The sequence below is a fragment of the Nicotiana tomentosiformis genome, chromosome 8 (genome assembly GCF_000390325.3).
Source record: "Nicotiana tomentosiformis chromosome 8, ASM39032v3, whole genome shotgun sequence".
NCBI lineage: Eukaryota > Viridiplantae > Streptophyta > Magnoliopsida > Solanales > Solanaceae > Nicotiana > Nicotiana tomentosiformis.
The window spans coordinates 107,026,019-107,035,061 of NC_090819.1; the positions used below are offsets into that span (position 1 = coordinate 107,026,019).

The window sequence follows — 9,043 nt, forward strand, 5'->3', positions numbered from 1 at the left end:
GATTTGAGGTTTCGACTAAGTTCTTATGATGTTTTAGGACTGTTGGTGTATTTGGCTGAGGTCCCGGGGGCCTCGGGTGAGTTTCGGATGGCTAACGGATCGATATTTGGACTTAAACAGCTACTGGAATTTGCTGATGCCTGTGTCTGGTTTCCTTCTTCGCGTTCGCGAAGGGGAGTTTGAGGCAGGCAAAATTTTCTCTTCGCGTTCGTGAAGAGGAGATGGGGTCAGGCGAGGTTGTTCATCGCGTTCGCGATAGGGTATCGCATTCGCGAAAGGGAAAATGGCTGGTGTGGATTTTTGCCTTCACGTTCACGAAGAGGAGCTCGCGTTCGCGAAGAGGAGCTCAGTAAAGCATCACATTCGCTAGGAGTGACTCGCATTCGTGAAGGGCAATGTTGGACAACATAATTTTGTGCTTCACGAACGCGAGGGACCTATCGCGTTCGCGAAGAAGAGAGGTATGGACAGAAAGTTTAAGTTCTAAAAATGGGACTTCATCCCATGTTCCATTTTTGACGAATTGGAGCTCGAAAAGAGGCGATTTTCGGGAGAATTTTAAGGAAAACAACAGGGTAAGTGTTCTTAACTCAAATATTGGTCAAATTACCCGAATCCATGATTGTTTTTAATAATTAATCGGTGAATTAAGTTGGAAAATTTAGAAAATCCTCTTGGTTTAATTTGAAGATTTGAGGGTTGAGTTGATGTCGAAATTTTGGTAAAATTAGTATGGTTAGACTCGTGGTTGAATGGGCTTTTGGATTTTGTAACTTTTGTCGGGTTCCGAGACGTGGGCCCCACGGGCGATATTTGGGTGAAATTCGAATTTTTATGAAAAATTTGTATTTTCATATGGAATTAATTTCTATTATTTTTATTGACTAAATCAAATTATTTATGGCTAGATTCGAGGCGTTTGGAGGCCGATTCGCGAGGCAAAGGCATTGCAGAATGAAGAGTTATACGGCTTAAGGTAAGTAGCAGTTCTAAATTTGGTCATGAGGGTATGAAACCCCGGATTATGTGTTATGTGATTGGTTTTGAGGTAACGCACATGCTAGGTGACGGGCGTGTGGGCGTGCACCGTAGAAATTTTGACTTGGTCAATTCCATGGAACCGTGTAGTTGAATAATCTGTTGGTATCCGTACATTTTCCATGTTTTAGAAAAATCGAACTATAAATCATGTTTAAACCATGTGTTTACACTGTTTGGACCCACATAGGTCGTGTACTTGTGAAAATATCTGCTAAATTATTGTTTTGCACTCAGTCACAGTTTTATTTGCACATTTCATCTCAGTCTCTATTGTTCATTATTGATGCATCATATCATTGCTGTTTGGGCATATCATGATTTCTGAGAGCCCGAGAGACTAGAAGGTTGATGACTGAGTGAGGCCGAGGGCCTAATTGTGAGGATATTTATGGGATCGAGTTGCACGCCATAGCATGTTTCATTGATTATGCCATGATTGGCTTGATATAGCGCTTGGGCTGAAGGAGACCCTCCGGAGTCTATACACACCCCAGTGAGTGCAGGTACCTACTGAGTGCGAGTGCTGAGTGCCGAGTGATTGAGAGGAATGAGTGACTGTGAGGAATGAGTGACCGTGAGGAAAGAGTGACTATGAGGTTGGAGTGAATGGGAGGACTGAGTGACTGTTACTTTGAGAGGATGCATTGATTTCATTATTGCTGCAATTCAGCTGTCATATATCATTATTTTGGAAATTTTTGAAAGGCAATATCTTCTGTTTCAGTCGAAGTTGATATGAAATTACTGTGAAATTTTAAAAGTTGAACTTGAGAACATGCCTACCCTTTTATGTTAAAAATTACTGTATTTGGACTTAGATGTGAAGCTCGTCACTACTTTCAGTTCTTATTTATTATTGTTACTTACTGAGTTGGTTATACTCATACTACACCCTGCACTTCATGTGCAGATCCAGGTGATCCCGGATATAGTAGGTGTTGATTCTTTCGCACAGTAGGTTTTTCGGAAATTTCGAGGTAGCTGCCGTGTTTCGCATACCTTGTCTCTCCTTCCCTATCTTCTTGTTTACTGTATTTGGTCTCAGACTATTATAGACAGTATTTTTCAGACTTGTGATGTATAGATGCTCATGTACTCAGTGACACCGGGTTTTGGGAGTGTATTTATATCTAGTATTTGTGTGATTTTCTCTTAAACTTAATTATTATATTTTTCGTATTTAAAAAAATTGTGGGTTATTGATGTTGTCGGCTTGCCTAGTATTGAGATAGGCGCCATCACGACGGGTGAGATTTCGGGTCGTGACATGAGTATTCCTACATATTAGAAAAAAAAATTAAATGAGTATTTTGTCCAGTGTGAATTCTATATATAAAGGGTAAAAAAGGCGAACGACGTTTCGCTAAGGGCGTTCGTACTTTTAATATAGTATAGATATGTTTTGATAATGTAGCGTATTATATTGTATTATATTATTTTGATGAAAATAATATTTGAATGAATTGCATTGTTTGTTGTTGTTTCGTGATATCATGCACGAACTAACTTCAATATTACAAGAAAACATTAAGGTATGTGGTAAAATTTTATTATATAAAAAGGTAGGGTAAAAAAGAAAATATAATTATTTAATAATAATAAATAGCAAAATGAGAGAAAAAAATAAGGTAACGATGTGACCATATCAAATTGGTCGTTATATAAAGTGACAATTTTCATCGTTACTTAACGATACAATACAATAAAATTTAAATAACAATCAAAACAAATATTGTATTTAAAGTAAAAATACGATGCAATACAATAGGTAACAACCAAAGGCGGATCTAGAATTTGAACCTTATGAGTTTCGGGATTATAATCCTTTTAAGTTATTGGGTTCTAAATTAATAATTTGTACATATTCATTGAATTTTTTAATAAAAATACAAAGTTTGAACGAAAGCTATTGGGTTCGGCCGAACCCAATAGCTTTCGTTCAAACTAACCCGCGACCAACACGATAACTCTGCCCCTGGTAACAACCATCCAAACAAGCTGCATTGCAACTATGGAAATTTCATAAGCATGGCCAATTATCAGTTGATAAAAATTAAGTAAAGGCAAGTTATTGATCTAGTGTAAAAATTGTTCATTTTAATGAATTTGTTGATTATTGAATAAAACAAAATAGATAAAGTTGATTAATTTAATTTAATTTAATTCAATTAGTATCATGTGGATTAATTTTGTAGAAGTTTGTGAAATTTATACATTCCATTAACTTAGAATGGGGATTTGTTGAGTTATATTTGTTTCATGTGAGATTAATTTTATAGGACTTTGCGATTTAGAAAGGTGACCCAAGACTTTATTACAGCCTTTTTTGAACGATATATGCTCGCAGTATGTCGTATTATTCATTATTATATTCTAATAAGTGCAATTAGAGATTAATAATATTTAATTATTTTTCGTTTGTGTGACCCATCCAAAATAAGTATCTTCCAAATAAATGTGAGAATTTCAATGAATCCCTAATTGTCTTTTTTTGTTAGCCTATCGATAATTCCCTGAATTAGACCTACTTAATCTAGAACAGAACGTGCAATCCTTGAATATCTGAAATTGTCTAAGTGGAAATAGTTTTCTTATCATTCAATGAGCATCTTGTATTTCATAAAAAAATGGGGGGTAATATAATCCTTACATAAGGGCCATCCTATCCAACTTTCAGGCATTAAGATACGTTTCAAGCGTGGATGATTATCATAAGAGATTCCCAATATATCATATGATTCTCGTTCTTGAAAATTCACACTTTTTCAAACCCATAAAACATACGGAATTCTAGGATTCCTTGTGGAGGCAAATACTTTTATACATACCTCTTCTGGTTAATCCACACCATCCTGTATTCTCGTAAGATGATACACACTAGCTAACAGTCTGCCAGGCACTATTCTCGAATGTGACTTGTGCGCAAAATTTGGTCCATCGGACGTGATTTGATGGGTTTCGGCATCGAATGTAGAAGTTTAAAGTTCTAAAGTTTATTAAGTTTGAATTGGATGCGATTCATGATTTTGATGTTGTTTGATGTGATTTGAGGCCTCGAGCAGGTCCGTGTTATGTTATGGGACTGGTTTGTGTAATTTGGATGGGGTCCCGGGGGCCTCGGGTGTGTTTCGGGATGGTTTCAGATCATTTCGGTTTATTTTGGACTGTTGTTGTTGGTGTCTGGTGTCCTTCTTCGCGAACGCAAAGGAAGTCCCGCGTTCACGTAGAGGAAATTGTGAGGCTGCTGGGTTGGCCTTCTCGAACGCGGACAAGGTGACGCGAACGCGAAGAAGAAAGGGGGAGATGGGCCTAAGGCCATTTGGCCTACGCGAACGCGTAGAAGGGAACACGAACGCGAGGGGTCTGGGCAGCTAACCTTCGCGAACGCGAAGAGAGATTTCTGGGCGTGAAGTTGTTGAGCCTCTCGAACGCGAGGGATGTGATGTGTTCGCGAAGAAGGGTCGTCTGGGCAGTGAGGTTTTTAAAAGACGGGATTTGGCCATTTTTCTCTATTTTTCATTTGGTTGGACGATTTTTGGAGCTCTTGGAAAGGGAAATTTTCGTCATCTATGTCAAGGTAAGTGATTCCCACCTATTGAAAGTTAAATACTTGGATTATATATGGATTTAGACTTGACAATTTGTGAAAATTTGGGATTTTGAAGAAAAACCTAGGAATTGGTATTTTTGGATTTTGACCACGAAATTGGACATGGAATTTGAAATAAATTATATATTTGAGTTCATGGTATTATGGGTAAAGTTTATCTTTAAAAATTTTCGGAATTCGGGTACATGGGCCCGAGGGTGATTTTTATCGACTTTTCAAGTGGAGTTAGAAATTTTTATAAACTGGATTATAAGGAGTATTAGAGTATATATTAATGGATTCGTACATTTATTGACTAGTTTTGGAGCTTTGGGCATCGATTGGAGTTGTTGGAAAGATATTGGAGCCGGTTATGGGACTTCGGAGTGAGGTAAGTCTCCTTTCTAACCTTGTAAGAGGGAATTAACCCCATAGGTGAATTGATTTTATGTGTACTCTTACTTGCGGGGCTACATACGCACGAAGTGACGAGAGTCCGTATGTAGCTACTAATTATGCCTATGTCCGGGTAGTTCTAGGTTTACACCATGCTTTATTGATACCGTTATTTGATTTTGTTTATTATTTGACTTGAAAGGAATTGAGATCGAGTACGCTTATTAAATGCCTTGAAAAGATTTGAAATTGAGGATTTTGGGACTCGAAAGTTTTCATTTGAATTCTATATTTTTGAAAAGAATTGAAGAATATTATAATAATAATAATAATAATAATAATTTGATAAATCTATGTGCAATCGCTTCGCAAATACATTTCCTCGAGTGGGGTAAATTTCCACTACTAATGGGAGCGGGTCGTTCGCCTCGCCAGGTTAATAGATGCATCTATGGTTCGCGTCGTTTGACCCTCAGTAGTGCACAGTTTACATTTATATATTGGATCGGGCCGTACATCCTCGGCATGACTTGCGCATGATAGATCTTCGAAACTAATAATAATTGATATTGCTTTATTGACTTGAGATATAAATTGTTAAATGACGAAATCAGAAATGGAGATTTCCTAAATAATAAAGGATATGTTTATTTACTTCTTGATTATTGAGCCTTCAGCTATTTCAAATAATTCTTGTTTAATTATAATACCGGTATGTTAATGATAGCCCATTGTGAGTGTCGGAGTCGACCCCTCGTCATTACTTCTTCGAGGTTAGACAGGATACTTACTGGGTACGCGTTGATATGTAACGACCCGCCCAGTCATTTCGGGAGTTATAGCCCCGTTTCCCCCATTTTTGTTTCCTTTATGCTCTTAAGCTATATTATGATATATCGGGTTAGTTGGTTCGGGCCCGGAGTAATTTCGAAGTGGAATGAGACACTTAGTCTCTTATTTAGAACCTTAAGTTGGAAAAGTCAACGGGATATTGGCCTATGTGTAAACGATCTCAGATTTGAATTCTGATGGTTCCGTTAGCTCCGTTAGGTGATTTTTGACTTAGGAGTGCGTCCGGAATATGATTTGGAGGTCCGTGGTAGAATTAGGCTTGAATTGGCGAAATTGGAAATTTGGCGATTTTTGGTCGGCAGTGAAAAATTTGATATCGGGGTCGGAATGGAATTCCGGAAGTTGGCGTAGGTTCTTAGTTTCATTTGTGATGTGTGTGCAAAATTTGAGGTCATTCGGACATGGTTTGGTTGGTTTCGGCATCGGTTGCCGAATTTGGAAATTTAGAAGTTCTTAGGCTTGAATCCGAGGGTAATTTGGTGATTTGATATTGTTTTGAGTGATTCGAAGGTTTGACTAAGTTTGTATGTTGATATATGACTTGTTGGTATTTTTGGTTGAGGTACCGAGGGACTCGGGGTGATTTCGGGTGGTTAACGGATTTGTCAAAGTTAGAAAATGCATCAGAAGTTGCTGCTACTGCTATTTCCGCACCTGCGGAAGGAGGAGTCGCAGGTGCGAGGTCGCTGGTGCGCAAGGGAAGTCCGCAAATGCAGAAAAGAGGGATCTGGTCAGGCTTCACAGAAGCGGAAGGAAAAGCGCAGGCACGAGAATTTGAAGCGCAGATGCGGAAAATGGGAGGCCAAGGCTGGAGTGCAAGCGCGAAGGATTTGGACGCACCTGCGAGCCCGCAGGTACAAGACCAGGGCACAGGTGCGGAGGCTGAGAGTTAAGTGATTCTCGCAGGTGCGAGGATTTTTAACCGCAGGTGCGGTCCCGCAGGCGCGTGGAATAGGCCGCATGTGTGAAAATCTGGGCACAATGTATAGATAGTACTTCGCGAATTTTAGTTCATTTCCACCATTTTCAAGTTGGTTTTTGGAGCTTTTGGAGTGATTTTCGAAAGGTGATTCAAGGGCTATCAATGAGGTAAGTTGCTTGAGCCCTAATACTTGTATACATGGTAATTTTCTGTTGTTTAATCATTGTAATTAGTGAAAATGAGGGGTTAGGGCTTGGAATTTTTAAGAGTTTAATTTAAGGATTTGAAGGACCAAACGATGTCGGATTTTGATAAATTTGGTATGGTTAGACTCGTGAGTGAATGAGCTTTCTAGTTTCATAAATTTTGTCGGATTTTGAGACGTGGGCCTCGGGAGCCGATTTTGAGCCAATTTCGGGTTTTGGTCTAATTTGATAGTTTTTCTTGTTGAATTCATTCCATAAGCGTATATTGATGGTATTGTACTGATTGTAAATAGATTTGGAGCATTTGGAGGCCGAGTCCAGAGACAAGAGCATTGCGGGTAGAGATTTGACCGGTTCGAGGTAAGTAACGATTGTAAATCTAGTCCTGAGGGTATGAAACCCCGAATTTTGTATCATTCTACTATTTTTAGTGACGCACATGCTAGGTGACGGGCGTGTGGGCATGCACTATTGGGGATTGTGACTTGGTACGTCCCGTAGCAACTGTAAAGTTGCATACTTCGTTGAAACTATATGACACTTATATGTTTTAGAAAGAGTTTCTGTAAATTGGGTTGAATGCCATGTTTGGGTCTTGTGCCAGTGTTGTTTGGACCCTTAGATGCCTTTTCTTACTATTCTCTCACTGTTTTCGATTGAAATCTATACTCAGTCATGCTTATACTTGTTTACCGCATAACTCAGTTTTATGACTCTATTTCGATGTATATAAATGTTTTGGGCCGAATGCCCTGTTTTACTGAAATGCCCGAGTGGCTTGAGAGGTTTATGACTGAGTGAGGCCAAGGGCCTGATTTGTGAGGATATTTATGGGATCGGGCTGCACTCCGCAGCATGTTGCATATTTATGGGATCGGGCTGCATGCCGCAGTATGTTTGATATCAGCCGAGGGCCTAATTGTGAGGATGAGTGTGGATCGGGGCTGCCCGCCTGCAGCATACTTTATTATTATAGCACGTGAGTTGTCCGTGCAGATTATAGCGCTTGGGCTGAAGGAGCCCCTCCGGAGTCTGTACACACCCCTAGTGAGCACAGGTACCTACTGAGTGTGAGTGCCGAGTGTTGAGTGACTGGGAGGCATGAGTGATTGTGAGGTATGCCTGAGTAGCAAAAGTGATTGTGAGGTATTCCCGAGTGGCAAGAGTGATTGTGAGGTATGCCCGAGTGGCACGAGTGACTGTGAGGTTTGCCTGAGGGGTTGTATATGAGTGATGTTTTTCCCGAGGGGCTGTTTATAATTTCATCATTTTTGCTCACCTTTGCATTTTTCCTCTATTTGAAAACTACTGAAAAATATCTTTAAATGATTTTTACTAGAACTGGGTTTAAACGAGATGTTTTGATTCAAATCCTAATTTTTAAAAGCATGTGGTATTTTACTGAGATTTCCTGATATGAACGTTATATGCTTTATTTCTCGTCACTACTTCTCAATCTTTATTTATTGATGTTACTTACTGAGTTGGCGTACTCACATTACTCCATGCACCTTGTGTGCAGATCCAGGTGTAGATGGACACGGTAGCGGTTGTTGATTGTTCTGATTGCAGATTTTCCCGTGGATAACAAGGTAGTTGCTTGGCGATCGCAGCCCTGCTCTTCTCCCTCTTATCTTCCTTTAGTTGTATTTAGCTATTTTTCAGACTGAGTTATTCTTGATATTGTTAGACAGATTATAGTAGATGCTCATGACTAGTGACACCCCGATGTCGGGCTTTTTCTTCTGCACTTTTATTTTGATTGGAACTCCTTTACGAAGGTTTTTGTGTTAAATAACATTGAAATTATCTTTGAAATAAAAATATCGATTTGTTTTGGAAATGAGTCGACTTGCCTAGTTCCACGATAGGCGCCATCACGAAAGAGGTTAGTTTGGGTCGTGACAGATTGGTATCAGAGCCTAGGTTACAATGGTCTCATGAGTCATGAGAGGGTTTAGTAAAGTCTTGCGGATCGGTATGGAGACGTCTGCACTTATCTTTGAGAGGCTACAGAACCCTTAGAAAAATTTCACT

The 9,043-nt window shown here is 39.3% G+C and overlaps 1 long non-coding RNA gene across 1 annotated transcript; it reads left to right on the forward strand.

Annotated features, from left to right (window-relative positions):
* The first annotated feature begins 850 nt into the window (after nucleotides 1–850).
* Nucleotides 851–8,712, forward strand: LOC138896706 (uncharacterized). The gene is made up of 3 exons (XR_011410104.1): nucleotides 851–976; nucleotides 1,952–2,018; nucleotides 8,529–8,712. It is a non-coding gene; the product is annotated as an uncharacterized lncRNA (long non-coding RNA).
* The last annotated feature ends 331 nt before the right edge of the window (nucleotides 8,713–9,043 follow it).